Source organism: Taudactylus pleione, unplaced genomic scaffold (genome assembly GCF_031769625.1).
Source record: "Taudactylus pleione unplaced genomic scaffold, aTauple2 ptg000154l, whole genome shotgun sequence".
Classification (NCBI taxonomy): domain Eukaryota; kingdom Metazoa; phylum Chordata; class Amphibia; order Anura; family Myobatrachidae; genus Taudactylus; species Taudactylus pleione.
Window position 1 is genome coordinate 15750001 of NW_028284556.1, and position 20821 is coordinate 15770821.

A 20821-nucleotide genomic window follows, 5' to 3' on the forward strand; every position below is an offset into this window, starting at 1 on the left:
CCCTGTCATGCACATGCGCATGACACTGGAGCCCGAACCCAGCAGAGGACCTCGCTGAGGACTTTGCAGGACCTCGCCAGAGGGGTAAGTACAGTATTAATAAATACAGTACCAGTGGAATACACAGTGATACTAAACGAAAATTCCCCCTGGTATTTCCCTTCATTTGTAAATGGGGCACAGAGTGAGAAGTGATAAGATACCAGCCAATCAGCTCCCAAATTTCATTTTTCAAACACAGCCTGTGAGATGACAGTTGGGAGCTGATTGGAGACCCCTGAATCTGTCCGTGATGTACAGTAATAATGTCAGACTTAAAGGGGGCAGGCCCAGCACAGAAAAATAGTGTGTACAGTACTGTAGGTTAACATAGATTTGGTCGACAGACATTAGAATGGTGGATCAATCAACTTGCCTTTTGTTACTGTAGGTTTATTAATCAAACAAGCCATGTTGACCAATAGTGTGTCACCCTTTAGTCCATGTACACTACAATACTGTAGATTTAATCAGCCTGTCAATCAAATGTCTGCCAGTCATGTCAGTATGTGGTAACAACTGTCAGTCATCGTCAGATACTGTAGTATCCAACACCCTGCAGTGCAGTGTACAGTAATGTAGAGTATGTCAGAGTCGTGCATTGTACTGTATTCGTTATTGTACAGTATACTGCAATTCATGTGATTATACAGCAATACTGTACTTATACGCCTCCGGATGCACTCTAGGCGAGGCCTGTCCCTCCTCAGCAGGTCCGACCACCTGCGCTGCAGTGACCTGACGTTGCGGCGCAGGCCGTAGAGCTAGTGAATTTCTCAGCTCGCACTTCTGTATGCGAGCTCTTTGTCTTGGTTTGTTGCGAAGGCTTGGTCCCGCCACTTCACCAAGACAAAGAGCTCGCCGGACGAAAACCGTCGCGCCCTAGTAGCAGCCATTTTCAATAGCCAGTGACGCACGTTGTACATCGCACAGTGCATAATGTACGGCGCACTGTGCATGACGCACGACGACACTAATTCACTCGTTACGGCAGGCGTCTGTGGTGCACTGTAATGTAGTCATAACCGTAGTGGCAAAGTCACAGACAGAAACCAGTCTCATACACAGTCCAAGAGACATCGGTATAGTGTGTAAGGCCGAGACTGCATCTGCGTTGTCGCATGCTTGCGTTTTGCGTTTTACAGAGCCCTGTCTCTCATTCTATACAGTCCATTCACTAAAAGTTTCTGCAGTTATGAAATCACTATTGTGTGGTGCAAAATTCAACGGCACCGTCAGTTTTTAATATACAGTACAGGCACATTCATAGCGCACACTAGTTGTCCTAGCAGACGGGGGATGGTGTCCTTGGCAATGGTCACTATTCATAGCATTTTTCAGGACACTAGGGCAGAGCTGACTGCTTACAGTAAATGGATTAACAAAGCATCCTTTATTATGGTAATGAGAGGCTCTTGCTTGCTTTGGGGGAAGGGACCTGATGCACTGTGTATGACTCTCGGCCCACTGGGCATGCGCCAGAAATCCCATCGCAACCCTCCTACTGGGCATGCGCCCGCCAGAGATGGAAATTCAACAGCATACCAGCTGCAGTAATATAGCCAACTAACTGCACATGCTCAGTGATGATCATCCATACGCCATGGCATAGCGCTACATGGCGTATGGCTTGGCACCACAGATCCCATTGTATAGGGGTACCCATTTCTAATCCATCGCAGATGGCTGGCAGCCACCATAGCGCCAACCGTGTAATAGAGAGAGCTCTCTCTCATACAGATCCCACTACTACCATACTTAGTGTGCAAGGTTGGAAGAGCATCACCATTGTCATAAGTTTGCGATGCAACGCTATTTTGTGCTTCAAACGCAGTCAGCTTTGAACACAGAGAGCTCTCTCGCAGTCAGAAACCACTCTCAGACACAGTCCAAGAGACGTCGGAATAGCGTGTAAGGCTGAGACCGCATCTGCGTTGTCGCATGTTTGCGTTTTGCGGTTTAGGCCCTCTCTTGGCACTACAGATCCCATTGTAACCCCTCCACTGGGCATGCGCATGAAATCCCATTGCAACCCCTCGTAGCAGACAGCCACCACAGCGCAGACATTGACGAAAGTTTTGCACTATTTAAACACACAATCAGTTTGTAATGTCTTACTTTTAATCAGCCTTTTAAACAACAATACTACCGTATTACAGTACAACACTATTAAAGTAGTTTCACTATAGTGTCCAGAGCAGACAGTGCCAATAAAAAAAAAATATACAGTATACGGTACGGTATATTGTTTTCCAGGGATCAAACCCGGGACCATAATTCTACCAAAGTGATCACCTAACCACTAGCCCACACGACAGCTACAGTGAACCGCACAGAGCGGCCTCATCCTTGTGCACTCCGTCCGCTGCTGTTTTTAATAAAAAAATAAATTGTCATACTGTAATTCATCCCATCTCAGTGAAAGCTGTGCGTGCATCTCATTAATCTACAGTATTGGTTATACCGTGACAACAACTCGGGCAACTTCTCTACTGTTCAGTTACTGCACCGTACCATATGTACAATACTGTATGTGCAGTGATTTGCATCCTGTTATAAGATCTTACTGTACGGTACAGTACTGTACTGTATGTACATTATGTGACATTAAAAATACAGTATTGGTTGTGCGAACATGCAAATGCTGTGAATGTGATATCCATCCAATTTACTGTAAGTTTAACAGTATGGCATTCAGTATAAGGCATTCAGTACAAATTACAACAGTGGAGCACTCGCCACCCAGCGGTTAAGCACTGTATTATATGCAATTACAAAAGTGGAGCACTCGCTACCCAGCGGTTAAGCACTGTATTACATGCCGTAGCATATCCTTTGTTGAAGAATACCACAGTATTCCACAAGTCCATGGCGCGACTCAGAGGCCTGCACGCCACGCCACAAGTCCATGGCGCAACTCATGCCACGCCATGAGCAACAAAATAGCTGGGCAGATCTGGATTAGAGGTATAGTTGGTCCTCCATATCTCTTATGATGCATTTATTTAGACAGAGAGTCATAGATTAATCAATATTCCCACTGGCATTTTTTATCCTTGAATCATCTCTCTTTTGTAATTGTAATTAGAAAAACTGTTCCCTCCTATTGGTGAGAATTTATACACAATGCCAATAGTCTAATCCACAGGTTCTCAAACTCGGTCCTCAGGACCCCAAACAGTGCATGTTTTCCATGTCTCCTCACAGAATCAAAAGTGAAATAATTAGCTCCATCTGTGGATCTTTTAAAAGGTGTCAGTGAGTAATGAGTGCACCTGTGCACCTGTTGGGTGATCTGGAAAACATAACCTGTGTGGGGTCCTGAGGACCGAGTTTGAGAACCACTGGTCTAATCAATCCACCCACTCTGTGGTAATATTCCACTCTTAGGCCCGTATTCAATTTGAGGCGAAAAGCCGTTTTCGCGTGTTTTTGTTTGTGCTAATTAAAATTATTTTCACATGTCAACACGATTTTTGGGTGCAGGTCTCATCAATTTGGTAAACACGTTTTTTAGGATTTGCATTATTACCAATGTTGTTTGGATAATGTTTGTTTTTTCGATGGTGATTTGACATGATTTGGTTTATGAAGTTGTGTTCGACATGCAAGATCCATGTGATTTGACCATTAGTAAATTTCCGATTTGCAAAATCGCACCTTTATCATGGAATTGTGCCAAATCAACCAAACACGATTCTTAGTAAATTTCCCCCTAGGTGTCTGACAATTTGCTAATTTTGTTTTGCTGAAGCAGTGTACGTCAATTTCTGAGTGAAGGTTGAACACACTACGAACATTGGGCCTGATTCAGACCCGCTCGATGCCGGAGGCAGCTCGCAGGTCTGATGAGCGTTTATTTTTTCCCTTCATGCCACGCACTAAGCTGTGGGTGACCACCCACAGCTTTTGCGAGCAGCCTGGAGCCCCTCGCGATTATCGCGACCATTGGGCTTGCAAGGAGACCCTGTGGTAGGGTCTCAGCTCTCACAAGCCCGAGTGGTCTCCCTGCTCTAACAGAGCAGGAAGTCCAGTACTGACATCACTAATGATGTCAGTAGGGCCGCCCACAAACGCCAGGCGTTCCTAAGGGAACGCCTGCGTTTGTAGAGCCACCCCCCTCCCCACCTACAAAATGGGGAGAGCTGTCAATCAACATCAACAGCTGCCCCATCTTGTAGCGAGACCCGTATGATGAAGCAGCCGTCGCTGGACGGGTCTCGCGCATGCGCACGCCGGAGGTGATGCATGCGCAGTGGGGGACCATCGACCCACTTGCGAACGCTGTGCACGTACGAGCGAGTCTGAATCAGGTCCATTAGCCATAGAAATTAACATTAATGGGGACATGCTGATTGGTCAGTTTTCTGATAGCTGCCATGCTCTAAACAATCAGTGTGGCCCCATTTATTTGTACTAAAAGTGTCCCTGAGTGACCTCTCAGTTGCAGCAGGGTATCAAAAGGGACAAGTTGTATCATCCAATGTGTTTTGTTGTTTTTGCCAAGACCCCGTAAAATTGCTATAGGGACTGAAGAGGACCTTTCCAACTTGAATTGAGAGAGCAGTAAAGGAGAAAATGAGGGTGTCTCGTGGAGTCTTTATTTAATAAACATTTTCTCTGCTCTGTGTGTGTCCTGTCATTTGGTTAAAAAATTCTTTTACAGGTGGACTACAGGTGCAGCGGGCACTTCTTGCCCGTGCATGCTGTTACTTGTGGTTCAAAAAATTCCATCCCACAAAGGCAGGCTTACCAGTAATTCAACAATAAGAAACAATATTACTATTATAAAAATCACAATGTATCAATACCCACCACGACCAGGTGTACAAAGAAGAGCCCTAGTGCTATTGGCCCCAGGAGGGAGGGCCTGCATGTTTTTTTTTGTGGGCCCCACTCTCCAGTTATTTTTATAATAGTATGAGGCCCAAAGATTAAGGAGATATAGCACTACTAAATTTAAGATCTTCCAGGGACTCCCAGTAGCTAAAAACCTCAATATAGAGACTAATATTTGATCAGCAGTGATTCCTGGTCTTAGCTTAGTGTCTAATTTTTGTATGTATTGGGTCATGAGTTCCAACAACTCCAGAAAATAGTCATCATCCATCCTGAGGAATTTCCAGAAATCATCAGGAATATTATCACGAATTTCCTGCAATAAAGGCATATGTGACAAGGAATCTCTCTTTAACAACCATTCCTTGGAACAGCAGTGCTTTCTCCTAATTTTTCTTCCACTACTCATGTCATGCAAAATGGACACAATAGCAACAGCAAAACCAGCATTCCATTGCATTTGTATGTAATCCCTTTTGCAAACAAGTATATTTACTTGTGGATGTCTGAAACACTCATGCCTTCTTTTACTTACATTTTAAGTAATCATTGTTAACCACAGAAGGTAAAATTATGTAGTATATGGGTATGTACGATTTTTTCTCTGGTATCCATGACCCTGAAAATCAACATTTTTTTCATTAAAATTATATAGTGTGCCGGTTCCTTCAAAAAAATCGCTCTAGTGTGTAGCTGGCTTTAGACATGGCTAGATATTCAAAGGAGCAGCTGCAGAATAAAACAGGTCATATTCTGCTGGGAATAAAAGAGAATTGGAATGGAATGTCAATTTTAAAAAGACTCTTGTTTTTATGTGTCCCTTTGTTGTTGTTTGTCATAAGTCATAAAATAATAGGAAATTCAAGTAGTCTTACAAGATATATGAAAGCATTTATCTGCAGAGTACATTGAAATAAATTATGTGCACATTGCGAAAAATGTACCAGCTCGACACATCTGTCATTCCGATTGCAACTGCAGGTAAGTAAAAAGTTCACTATGGAATTCAGAAGTGATGGTAAATAGTATAAACATTGTTTTCTTTACTACAGACTCTTGAACATAAAATGACATTGCTGTCTAATTATGTTTTTAATTTGAATAAAAACCTTTCAGTTTAATTTAATAGTACTAATGTCAAGCTTTAATAGTAAGGAGTAATCCAAATATGTTCCTGTAGTTTCAATTTTTTTATTTATTGTGTTGTGATTAACATTTATGCCTTTTCGGTGTACTGAGAGATTCTCCCAAAAATTTATCAAATGCTGAAAACATCAAGAGAAGGTACATGTCCTAAAAATGTTCTACATATAAAGATATTTACAGCCCTATATTCTAAAGGCATTGCTTGACAAACTCCTTCTTTTAAACAAATTGCCCTCTTAATAGTTATTGGGCCTGATTCAGAGGTGCAGAGTAGCAGTGGTGATAATATGCAAATACTAGTTTCAGACTTCTCCTTGTATACTAACAAGCATGCACCGGAATGTGCAAGTCCTGAGATGCCCACTTTCAATGAAGTGGATGCTGCAGCCCCACCAGCGGCTCTGGACACAGCACCATCGATGCATCATCGCATTCACCATCGACACTTGCACTAGTCTATGGCAGGTGCGGTGTCTCCTCCTGAACTCTATCTAAATATGGCCTTTGTGGGTGTGGCATCCCATCTGAGAAGTGAGACCGCATCCGCTTTCACTTACAAACCCATGACACTCCCATAACATGCCCATGAGACGGCCTTTTTTCACTTCATACCACCTCCCAGTCACCACCCAGGATGACCCATGTTTTTGCCTTTCCATTTCTAATGCCAATCAGGCCCATTATGTGGTGATAATATGTCACCAGACAATAACACCCAACACTATACATAACATTACATTTTCCAGAGATGGCAATTTCAGATCTCTAGCATCTTGAGTCGAAAAATAACAGGGTCATTTCATTTAATGTGGCAGGTTTTACCATCTTTAAAAATATATGTCTTGTTAGGCTAAGATATTATTCTCACACATTATATGTGTTTAGTTTAAGATGGCGAAAACTAGCAAATAAATATATAATAATGCTTTATCATTTTCAAGCACATATTTTATTATGAACATCTATTTAGATTCCTGCATTTTGCTAGTTTCGAAAAAAAATAAAAAAAAAAATATATATATATATATATATATATATATGTGTGTGTGTCAGTGGTTCCCAACTGGGGTGCAGTGGGGCACTTGCAAGGGTGCCATAAGTTGATGGTCCATGATAAATCAAACTACTGTGTTTATGGTCAATGTAATAGGCAAACCAGAGCTGGCGGCTGCCAGTCATATGAGGACAACAGACGCTCAGCCCTATGCACCATCACATAAATGAACCTTAAGCTGGTCACAGACTAGACGATAGGTCGTCCGATCTGGCGCATCAGGCTGACATATCATCCACATTGGCCTGTGGGCCTGATTCAGAGCCGCTCGTAAGTGGGCGCTCGTTCGCTCTGAGCGATGTTCGCACAACTACGCATGCGTATGGTTCGCAATGCGCATACGCAAACCAGTCATTGCAGTTGGAAATCGTGCACTCGTAAAATAACGAGGGGCAGCTAATTTGATTGACAGAGTGTACCGTTTGTGGGTGGTAACAGGGGAAGGTGCTCGAAAACGGGGGAGTGGAGATCCAAACGCAGACGTGCCTAATGGTCAAAACGGCGTTTAATGGGAGTGCATAATTAGTAAAGGAGCGTTATCGACCATGTCACTTGGCAGTCTTTTAGCCTGAACTGCTCGTAGTGATAGCGGGAGGTAAATCCTACCCCAAGCACTGCGAGCAGTTCAGATGCCTTTCGATGTTCCCGATTAATCTAATAAATAACGGAGATGACGTGTGATGCCAATGGCAAAGGGGCGTCTTTACAAAATAGCGAGCGCATTTTTCTGACGTTCGCTCAGACATAGAGGCGTCAACACACCGCAAAGAGCGAGCGCTCAATTTAAATATCCTGCCCCTTTTTAAGAACGAGCGTCCGCAAATAGCGTCCAGGTCTGAATCAGGCCCTGTGTACACTCACTGTATCGCTGATGATGCGCTCACCGACATCCTCATTAGCGGGGGGCCATGTTAGCCCCACCATCTTTCCAATGCTGCCGGCACCCCTGCTGGGTCTCACTGCTGCCGATGTCATACACACTACATATCATCTAGTGTGTACCCAGCAATAGAAAGACAGGTAAGCACAATTTACTTAATTTAATAGCCTTGATGAATTTCTCACTTTTGACCTAGGGATGCTGTGAACACATTGGTGATACTCTAGGACACCGTGATTTAATAAAGTTTGTGAACCACTGAATTGTATATATATTTGCTTTTAGTCACTTTTTTGCAATGACAGTCAAAACAAACCCCCACTGTTTTGCCCATTGTGGGAAGATTTTATTTGCTGTGCTAGGTGTAAAGAAATTAAGGATATTTTGTGATAATTCAAATGGATATATCTACTAAAGGTCGATTTTGTGTTTTTGGGGTATTTTTTTGTAATCCACTGATTTACTAAAAGCCAATCCAACAACAAACTGACCAATTGACTGACTTTAGAATGCAATAGAACATCAGACTAACTACCTATACAAAATAAGAAAAAAATATAAAAATGGGCGCCAACCACTCTGCTTATATGTTCATAGCTTGATGCTCCTCCCTCATGAGAGGTAGTCAGTCCCTCTATGAGGTTTATAGAAAAACAAGAAAACAAGGCGGGGAGCGCACACAAGCTAGAAAGCAATATTTTATAGTCGTGTTTCCACTTGAACATACTGTACATTAAAATGATGAAAATTACAACACAATTAAATCAATGATAAATATATAACCATTATTTATTGACCATATATTGGCATAAACTAATTAAATAAATACGAGATATAAAACACAATCCCCTGATAACACTAAAAATGGTCAACCACATAAGCTTATATGAAAAAAAGGAAGGGGGAATATTAAAATATAAATAGGTGTCCCTCAATATGGTAGTTCAAAAACAAAGGTAAAAATATTCTTTTCAGTCGTGGCATACGTGGTCCATATGACCTTTGTTCAAACTCCACTGTAGTATGTCCAATGGATCTTTGTAACTACCGTGTAGTTATTAATATTGTGCTAAATGCACCAAAATGTATTCTTTCTTTTCAGTCAGAATAGCCTGCTCTGGGGTTTATAACCATCCAGTATTGATTATTTACTTTGGAAGCAGGTATGTATTAAGTAAAGTAGAATTGCTGCAGCAACAGAATAAGGACCTAGATGTATTTAGAACCTACGGCACTGTCCGCACCTTAGCATGCCGGTTCCCCATTAGACATACCTGTGTCATCCACAGATTTCCAATTGTATAGCAGTAATTGGTGATGATATTCTCAGATATAGTCGATGGCCACCTCCAAACCTGGATCAGTATCCAGCAAGGTAAACCTCTCACCAGTAAATGAATGCGCTTCACAGCGTGTTGGGACAGCATAGCTGGATGGTGTATTGGTGCAGGTATGCGGGCTTGAATATTATCCATTGTGCGGCCACAATGGTTTGACCGTGGTTCAGGGGAATAAATGTTAGCCACTGACGCGTTTCTCGACCTCAATAACCGGTCGTTTCTTCAGAGGAAAAAAGCATGAGTCTCAGTAGCTTCAACTTAATCCCTATATTATAGGGTGTTGCTGATTGTGTCCATTGGAATGAATTAGCTTAATTGTGCAGCTGGTCTTACTTGTGAAACTGATTAATGATTTATTTTGAGTAGAGACTTGCAAAAAATAAAGACATTTAGGACAATAAAATAGAAAAACAGAAAAATGGAAAAATAGAGAAGCACATGCATCTCTGTATGCATGTATATTAAATAATTCTCGATAATTTTCAATAGACAATTTTAAACAGCTTATAAAAAGTGAGATCATTTACATAGGAGGAACATAATATATATTAAAGAATGATATTCCTGTAGCACATCCTCACTATGCAATTATTTAAACATAAATTGTGCTATCATAAGAGACAGGCACCTGCGTTAGCAGTTAACATAGTAAATACAGAACTGTTTCATTTTGCTCTTCTTATCCTGGTACATAAACTAATAATACACATAAAAATGAAAATAAATAATTATTAAAATTAATTTTAATAGAGTAGTTAAAGTTTATGAAATTGGTAAAAAACGCTAAACCTGAATACATATAATACTATCGAAATTTCATATCTAACTTACCAATATTTCATTAATTCACATAAACAGAGTAAGAAACGAAGTAAAGGAATAAATGCATACATCTGGAATATACATCAAAGTTTAGGATTAAAATAAAAAATTAATTCATTAGCGCCACTTGTTAATGGTATGGTCGTGTGTTATCACTCCTCTAATATACCTCAATTATCTGTTGATATAAAAATAAAACTAAATATAAATGTAGATTAAGAACATTATATATATATATATATATATATAGATATACATATATAAAAAGCACTAATCCATGGCACTCACCATTCCTAGTTTTGGGGTGCAACATGGTATGTGACCACATTGTTTAAATAGAAATCACAGGGGCTCTGCACTCACCATAATAACTAATAATAATAATAAACATAATAAACAGTGGGGTTTTGGTTCATGAATTGATCAATGCATTTAAGCTTGCAGCCCATCGTCACGGGACCCCACTTTACTGCAAGTCCCTACTCTATTGCTCAGTATTATAACATGGACATAGCCATCACATTAGTGTTAAACTCAGGGTATGCTATCAAGGTTTAAAGCTCACAGCAACTTTGCTTTTAAATTTGAGACAGTTACCAAGCACACCTGTTGCAAAGCACCTAGGAAAACAGCTGACACAAGTTAGATAACTAGTTAAAAGGGGTGCATGAGAAAATGTGATCACAAAAATGATTAATTATAAAAATTAATCATAATAAACAAAAAGCACTAATCCATGGCACTCACCATTCCTACTTTTGGGGTGCAACATGGTATTTGACGACATTGTTTAAATTGAAATCACAGGGGCTCTGCACTCACCATAATAACTAATAATAATAATAAACATAATAAACAGTGGGGTTTTGGTTCATGAATTGATCAATGCATTTAAGCTTGCAGCCCATCATCACGGGACCCCACTTTACTGCAAGTCCCTACTCTATTGCTCAGAATTATAACATGGACATAGCCATCACATTAGTGTTAAACTCAGGGTATGCTATCAAGGTTTAAAGCTCACAGCAACTTTGCTTTTAAATGTGAGACAGTTACCAAGCACACCTGTTGCAAAGCACCTAGGAAAACAGCTGACACAAGTTAGATAACTAGTTAAAAGGGGTGCATGAGAAAATGTGATCACAAAAATGATTAATTATAAAAATTAATCATAATAAACAAAAAGCACTAATCCACGGCACTCACCATTCCTAGTTTTGGGTTTGCAACATGGTATGTGACCACATTGTTTAAATAGAAATCACAGGGGCTATGCACTCACCATAATAACTAATAATAATAATAATAATAATAAACATAATAAACAGTGGGGTTTTGGTTCATGAATTGATCAATGCATTTAAGCTTGCAGCCCATCGTCACGGGACCCCTCTTTACTGCAAGTACCTACTCTATTGCTCAGAATTATAACATGGACATAGCCATCACATTAGTGTTAAACTCAGGGTATGCTATCAAGGTTTAAAGCTCACAGCAACTTTGCTTTTAAATGTGATACAGTTACCAAGCACACCTGTCATTTTTGTGATCACATTTTCTCATGCACCCCTTTTAACTAGTTATCTAACTTGTGTCAGTTGTTTTCCTAGGTGCTTTGCAACAGGTGTGCTTGGTAACTGTTGGTAGACCATTTTTTGGGAGTTTGGACTGTAAAAATCTATCTGAATGCAAAATTGTGGAATTTCTAGAAATAATGTTCTTAATTTCCTTAGCAGCAGTGTTGTACTGGGTAATAAAGGCAAGTGATCTATCCACCTTTGTATCGATCATTTTATTTTTATTCTGTTGCTCAGGATAGATCAAAGCCTCTCTTGGGTAATTAAGGGTGATTTCTAAAGCTTTATTAAGGATGTGTGCTGGATAGCCTTGTTTAAGAAAATCTGTGTGTAATGTCTTGGCCTGTTTTAAAAAACTGTCTTCAGAGGAACAATTTCTCCTAAGATGGAGAAATTGTCCTTTGGGAATATTATTTTTCCCTTGTCTGTAGTGACTACTGGTATAGTGTAAATAGTTATTGCAGTCTACATTCTTAATATATGTCATTGTTGCTATTGTCTCTCGGTTTACATGACACTGCCCTCTCCTGGCTTTCGTCCTACCTCTCTGATCGTTCCTTCTCTGTGTCCTCTCATAACTCCTCCTCCCCCCACTTCCACTAACAGTAGGAGATCCCCAAGGTTCTGTTCTAGGACCTCTGCTTTTCTCCCTATATACATTGTCTTTAGGTGAACTCATTAACTCCTTTGACCTCCAATATCATCTCTATGCTGATGACACTCAAATTTACCTTTCCACCCCTGAGCTCTACCCTTTGCTCCTTACCCGTATCTCCAACTGTCTCTCTGCTGTCCCTTCATGGATGTCCCAGCACTTTCTTAAACTTAACATGTCTAAGACTGAGCTGATCATCTTCCCACCCTCTTCCACTACATCACTTCCCACAAATTCATTATCCATTGATTGCACAACTATCTTCTCTAGCCCCAAAGTGTGCTGTCTTGGAGTTATCCTAGACTCCTCCCTCACCTTTAAACCACACATTCAGCACCTCTCGCATTCCTGCCGTTTCCACCTAAAAAATATCTCCAGGATTAGACCTTTCCTCACCCAGGATGCCACTAAAACCCTCATCCACTCACTGGTCATCTCCAGATTGGACTACTGTAACCTTCTCCTTGCTGGCCTCCCAGCCTCTCACCTCTCTCCTCTACAATCGGTTCACAATGCTGCTGCTCGGCTCATCTTCCTCTCCAGTTGTTCTACATCTGCTTCCCCTCTCCTTCAAGCCGTACACTGGCTCCCCTTCCCCTTCAGATGCCAATTCAAGGTTCTTACACTCGCCTACAAAGCCCTCACCAAATCTTCTCCAGCATACATTTCTGACCTTCACTCCCTTCACACTCCCGCCCATTCTCTTCGCTCAACAAATGCATGCCGTCTCTCTTGCCAACTGATTACTTCCTCCCACTCCCGCATCCTAGATTTTGCCCATGCTTCTCCCTACCTTTGGAATGCTCTCTCTCTCCTCATCAGACTCTCCACCTCTCTACAAATCTTCAAACGGGCTCTCAAGACCCACTACTTCATCAAGGCCTTCCAGCACTCATCCTAACCTACCTCATGCTCTTTCCTCCCTATCTTCCCCTTCTGTGTCATGCCTGTCTGTCTGCCCCTCCCCTTTAGAATGTAAGCTCTCACGAGCAGGGACCTCTTCACTCATGTGCTTCACTTTACATTTTCTTCTACTCCTTACTCCCCATAACGGTACCTAACACATGACTGCCAACTCCTGGCTGCTTATTGTGAGTGCTTTAATCACTATTGCAGCAATGCATATAAATTGTGTCCTTGTCATACACTGTAATGTACTGTAAGTTACTTGTTTCTTGTTCACCTATTAGTTCTATGTACTATGTAAGGCACTGCGGAACACTTGTGATGCCATATAAATAAAGGATAATAATAATAATAATAATAATAATAATTGTAGTGTCCTGTACAGAGATTGTGATATCAAGAAAATTCAAAGTGAATTTACTGTGAGACTCCGTGAAATTTAAACCAAAAGATTTGTGATTAAGGTGATCCGTAAGTTTAGTGAGTGACAAATCATCCCCATCCCAAATGAAAAAAATAAATCATCTATGTATCTGCCATGGCAGACTATGGGCCTGATTCAAACCCACTCGCGAGCAGCTGTCCGCTCGCAAGTGGGTCGATGTTCTGGACTGAGCATGCGCACGATGGAGGGAGCTCCGTCGTGCGCATGCGCCAGACGCGTCGAGCGAAGGAAAGTCCTTCGCTCGTTGTGTCTGATCAAAGGGGGCGTGCTGTCGATGTTGATTGACAGCACGCCCCCTTTGGTAGGCGTGCCGGGGGCATGCCTCCCTGACGGGGGCGTTCCCACGGGTGATGTCACCCTAGTGATGTCAACCGCAGGCTCCGGCTCGCAGTTTCGATGGTCGCGATGGTCACGACCATTGCGGCCATCAAACTGCACGCTCGTATAGCCTGTGGGTGGTGACCCACAGCTATACAAGCGTCCAGGAGGATGCTCCATTTTCATGGAGGCCGGCCCTCATTCAGAGCGTGCGCTCTGCTCAGAGCATACGGCTCTGAATGAGGGCCTATGTTGGCCCAAAGATTGTTATTCCAAATATCTTGTTCTTCGAATAATCCCAGAGATAAATTCGCAAAGCTCGGGGCAAACCTTGTCCCCATGGCAGTACCTTTAGTTCGTAGAAAAAATTCCCTATCAAATGAAAAAATAATTGTGTTCTAAAATAAACATTATTGAAGGCAAAATAAAATCCTCTGTTGTTTCATTAATTACTGGATCTTGTGTCAAATAGTGATTACCAGCTACAATCCCTAATTCATGTGGTATGTTAGTGTAAAGAGATTCAACATCACAAGTGAGAAATTTCTAAGAATTTTTCCATGAAATCTTCTCTAATTGCTGAAGAAAATGGGTGGTGTCTTTAATGTGCAAATTAAGAGTCATTATATATTTCTGTAAATGTGTTTCTACAAAAGATAAATTTGTGGTAAGTGACAACACCTGAAATAATAGGGTGCCCTGGAGGTGAGGTAAGTGATTTGTGTATTTTGGGTAAGTGATAATAAACTGGGATCACCAGGTGTGAGACATACAAAAATTGCACAATATCTTTATTGATCATCTTAGAATCAATTGCCTTGTCCAACAATACTTTGAGGTCACTTTGAAAAGGAGTTGTGGGGTCAAAAGACATTTTTTTTATAAAATTATGTATTAGTGAGTTGTCTGGAGGCTTCTAATAGATAATCTTCTGTATTCTGTATGACCAGACCTCCTCCTTTGTCCACTTGTTTTACTATAATATCTTTATCCTTTATTAGTCTCTTAAGTGCTGATCTCTCAGATTTGGAGAGGTTGTCTTTGATCTTGCCCTTATCAAGCCTATCACAAAGGATCTTGAAATCCCTCATTGTGGTGGTATAAAAACCTTCAATAAAGGGTCCTCTGTGTTGTAAGGGATAGAATTCAGATTGTTTTTTACATTTTGTAAGGTTAGGTCCATTTGTGTTGTAAATCAGACTCCCTTCCCCACCACTCTCTAATAAAAGTGATTCCAAGATTCCCAATGAGTCTAGGTCATTTGTATCTAAACAAATTGCGGGACCATCTATTTCCTGATATTGTAGTGCTTTTATGGTAAAATACCTTTTTCTACTCAAGGTGCGTATGTACCTGTTTACATCTACAAACAGAGTGAATAGGTTGGGTTTTTCTTCTGGGGCAAATTCTAATCCTCTATTTAGTAATGAAATTTCAGTGGGTGTTCAAATTTTATTTGATAGGTTGAAGATGCCTTTAGGATTCAAAATCTTTTGGTGTTTTTTCTTGGGTGTCTTTGATCCTTCTCTACAACCTCTAACCCTTATTCTATTCTTCTTTTTGGGGTGGAGAGTGGTCTTGGTTCTGAGGTGATAGGCTCCTCCTTTCTAAAAAATGAACCAAGGGATGTCTTTCTGAGTTGTGTCTCCTATTGTGAGTTGAGATGGGGGTATTGCTATTGTCATGCAGTATATCATACCTATTATTGTGTTCGTAATCCCTCCAAGAATCTTTCCTTGTGTGTTTAAATTTCTGTTGTGTCATGGGATTAAAATGTCTATGTTGGTTCCTATTCCCAGAAGGGTCTCTAAAAATTCTTTGGGTATCCAAGTGGGGATTAAAATTCCTCTGTGGATATCTGGATGGTGCATTCTGCCTATATGTTCTATAGGGGGATATTTAATTTCATTTTATTATATGTACGTACTTGGTCTTTCATATAGTCTTCCTTGTCTCTATTCAATTTCTTATCCTTCAACTGGATAAGAGATTTCTCAAAATCTTCCACTTTCCTATTAATTCTCAGATCTCTATCATCATAGTCAGGGTGTTTTGAAAACACCATAAGTGACTGTTGGGTTTCTCCAATTTCTTTTTGTATTAGTTGTACCTTTTGTTGCCTATGTTTGATAAGTAATATCATTAAAGTCTGGGAACAATTGTCTAATGCCTCGTTCCAATCATTCGTGAATAGTAAGTCATCTTTGAATGAGCATGATTTAAAAATCCTAAGACCTCTGGGGATCTTTTTTAGTCAAGATATTTCTGTAGAGTAACCTGATCCCACCAGTGTCTGGTTTCAGAGATAAATAAATCCTCCAGTTTATTAAACAATTTAGACATATCATTTATGTCTTCCTTATGATTTGTCTCACTATAGTTTAGATCATCATCAAGATATTTATGTCTCTTTTCAAGATGTTCAGCTAGACATCTAAGTGATGGCATTTCTATAGTTATTAACAAAATATTTTTCAAAGTATTAAAGAAAAAAGACCTGATCAGTCATCGGCTTTCCAAATTAGATGGCAAAAAAAGCCAAAGACCATAGAAAATAAAAATAATATATAAAAATGGGCGCCAACCACTCTGTTTATATGTTCATAGCTTGATGCTGCTCCCTCATGATGGATAGTCAGTCCCTATATGGGGTGTATAGAAAAACAAGAAAACAAGGCGGGGAGCGCACACAAGCTAGAAAGCAATATTTTATAGTTGTGTTTCCACTTGAACATACATTAAAATTATGAAAATTATAACACAATTAAATCAATGATAAATATATAACCATTATTTAATAACCATATATTGGCATAAAATAATTAAATAAATACGAGATATAAAACACAATCCCCTGATAACACTAAAAATGGTCAACCATATAAGCTTGTATGAAAAAAAGGAAGGGGGAATATTAAAATATAAATAGGTGTCTCTCAATAGGGTAGTTCAAAAACAAAGGTAAAAATGTTCTTTTCAATCGTGGCATACGTGGTCCATATGACCTTTGTTCAAACTCCACAGTAGTATGTCCAATGGATCTTTGTAACTACCGTGTAGTTATTAATATTGTGCTAAATGCACCAAAATGTATTCTTTCTTTTCAGTCGGAATAGCCTGCTCTGGGGTTTATAACCATCCAGTATTGATGTTTGATTATTTAGTTTGGAAGCAGGTATGTATTAAGTAAAGTAGAATTGCTGCAGCAACCGAATAAGGACCTAGATGTATTTAGAACCTACGGCACTGACTGCACCTTAGCATGCCGTTTCTCAGTTAGACAAACCTGTGTCATCCACAGATTTTCAATCATATAGCAGTAATTGGTGAGGATATTCTCAGATATAGTCGGCGGCCACCTCCAAACCTGGATCAGTATCCAGCAAGGTAGACCTCTCACCAGTAAATGAATGCGCTTCACAGCGTGTTGGGACAGTGTCGCTGGATGGTGTATTGGTGCAGATATATGGGCTTGAATATTATCCATTGTGCTGCCGCAATGATTTGACCGTAGTTCAGGGGAATAAATGTTAGCTCCTGATGGGTTTCTCGACCTTACTATGTTAACTGCTAACGCAGGTGCCTGTCTCTTATGATTGCACAATTTATGTTTTAATAATTGCATAGTGAGGATGTGCTATAGGAATATCATTCTTTAATATATTTTATGTTCCTCCTATGTAAATGATCTCACTTTTTATAAGCTGTTTAAAATTGTCTATTGAAAATTATCGAGAATTATTTAATATACATGCATACAGAGATGCATGTGTTTCTCTATTTTTCCATTTTTCTGTTTTTCTATTTTATTGTCCTAAATGTCTTTATTTTTTGCAAGTCTCTACTCAAAATAAATCATTAATCAGTTTCACAATTAAGACCAGCTGCACAATTAAGCTAATTAATTCCAATGGACACAATCAGCAAGTTGAAGCTACTGACACTCATGCTTTTTTCCTCTGAAGAACCGACCGGTTATTGAGGTTAAGAAATGCATCAGAAGCTAACATTTATTCCCCTGAACCATGGTGAAACCATTGCGGCAGGACAATGGATAATATTCAAGCCCGCATACCTGCACCAATACACCATCCAGCTATGCTGTCCCAACACGCTGTGAAGCGCATTCATTTACTGGTGAGAGGTTTACCTTGCTGGATACTGATCCAGGTTTGGAGGCGGCCGCCGACTATATCTGAGAATATCATCACCAATTACTGCTATACAATTGGAAATCTGTGGACGACACCGCTATGTCTAACGGGGAACCGGCATGCTAAGGTGCGGACAGTGCCGTAGGTTCTAAATACATCTAGGTCCTTATTCGGTTGCTGCAGCAATTCTACTTTACTTAATACATACCTGCTTCCAAACTAAATAATCAAACATCAATACTGGATGGTTATAAACCCCAGAGCAGGCTATTCCGACTGAAAAGAAAGAATACATTTTGGTGCATTTAGCACAATATTAATAACTACACGGTAGTTACAAAGATCCATTGGACATACTACAGTGGAGTTTGAACAAAGGTCATATGGACCACGTATGCCATGATTGAAAAGAATATTTTTACCTTTGTTTTTGAATTATCCTATTGAGAGACACCTATTTATATTTTAATATTCCCCCTTCCTTTTTTTCATATAAGCTTATATGGTTGACCGTTTTTAGTGTTATCAGGGGATTGTGTTTTATATCTTGTATTTATTTAATTATTTTATGCCAATATATGGTCAATAAATAATGGTTATATATTTATCATTGATTTAATTGTGTTGTAATTTTCATCATTTTAATGTATGTTCAAGTAGAAACACAACTATAAAATATTGCTTTCTAGCTTGTGTGCACTCCCGCCTTGTTTTCTTGTTTAATCACCTATACTTTGCATAGACAAGTATAGAAATGAAGCATCAGTTTGCAAAAAAAACACCAAAAACTAATGGTCAAAGTGCCCAAACAATAGACTACTTATCAAGAGGCATGTCTGACTTTAAAACCACATGATGCCTATGAAAACCAAACACATCAGAACTTGAGGTTTCTGAGCAGATCCAAGTCCCAGATATCAGAATGAGGCAAAACATCAGTATCAAAAGAAATCTTGGATCTCGCTTGTTTTGGATTGCAAAATGGTGATCATGCACCATTTCACTCAGGAGAATGTATCGAGAGGGGGTGGGCTGTAGTTGTGCTTCAAATAAACACAATTAGGACATTAGGATGTCATAAGATGCCATTATAGATAGTTGTAGCTAGATGGAATAGGTGGTGACTGCAGGCATCTTTGTCACTGTGCAATGTGTTAATAGTGACTGCGATGCAGTGCAAACTGCAAACAGATACTGTCACTGTGTTCGTTTGTCAGACACTAGTACCATCTGTAATCCAGTGCAAACAGGCTTTTGTGTGAAAAGTTAACTTGCACAAGGATATCTATCTACACTGCAGTTTTTATTGCCAGTTGTGTATGTGGGCCAGAGACAGTGTTATTATTTTCAAACTTATTTGGAAAAAAAAAATACTGTGCTGTGTCTGAGTAAGCTGTACCTCAAAGAACTTAAAGAATAGAACTTTTCCTGTTTTAAAAAAATATCCAGTCTTCTTCTATAATTCAGTTGAAATCGTATTTCCACAGTGTGTGATTTTGTGAGGCAGTGTATATTACTGTACTAACTCTATACATATTTTTTTTCTGGTGTCTTAAAAATTGTCCAGTTTTCTTTTGTCATTCAATTTAAATCATTTTTTTAAAGTGTGTGATTTTGAGAGGCAGCATACTGTATATTACTGTACTTACTCTGGGTGTGGGTGTGTCCCCATCAACTGCAACTGACTCATTGAGAAAGCCTCCAGTGGTTAAAGGCAAAACGCATCAGTGAACCCTGAAAAAGGGAACCCCTTTGATGGCCGGACTACTTTGGATACTTATAGGAGAAAACTAACAGTGATCTGTTGCTGCATGGACAGTCTTTTCCCGAGCAGGTGTGGGCAGCCCACAGTGCTCAGCTATACACCAATTTCCTGCTAACAAGCAGCAATCATAACACGAGTGCACACGGAGCCGGCTTGTTCTTTCTTTTCAGTCTGCAAACAGACAGACGTGATATCTCTGTGGCTGCATAGGGTTTACTAACACACTGTGAGTATAAAGGACAGCTTACTTACTTTAAACGGATTACTGGCATTGGAGAGATTATTAAACCAGGACTTGGTAATTACTATACTTCTATAGCAAATCATTACATTTGTAATCAGTAATGTCCTAGTTCTCCTAAAGTAACTTACTAAGGACCATCTGGGACTTCATTTGGCTAAAAGGAGTATACCCCTCAGTTATAGCCATTTTTAGGTGTATTATGAAATCATGACTTGGTTTTTATGTATTAATTCATTTCTGTTATAATACCAATACTGTGTGAGAGAACTATAGAGATCTTTTTAATATATGTTCACATATATTATACTTTTATATTTATTGAGGTATTAAATATATGATTTATTAACATGTGTTCCGACTGATACTATTTTCTTCTGCCATCTCTCAAACTTATTAGTATTATAAGTTCATCCAATATAAGTGCACATTAGCACAGTAATTGTCAAAGATTTTTTGGTTGTCCCCATCAGCTGCAACCCAAAAAATAATTAGAAAAAAGCCTTTTTCTCGGTTGTCTAAAAAAAATTCAAGCATTTTAATAAAACTGCATGGTAAAGGTGACAGCAAGCACAAATTACTTTTCATAAATAGCCATACAAATCCTGGATTTACTCACGGTCAGGTGCCATATAAGGCC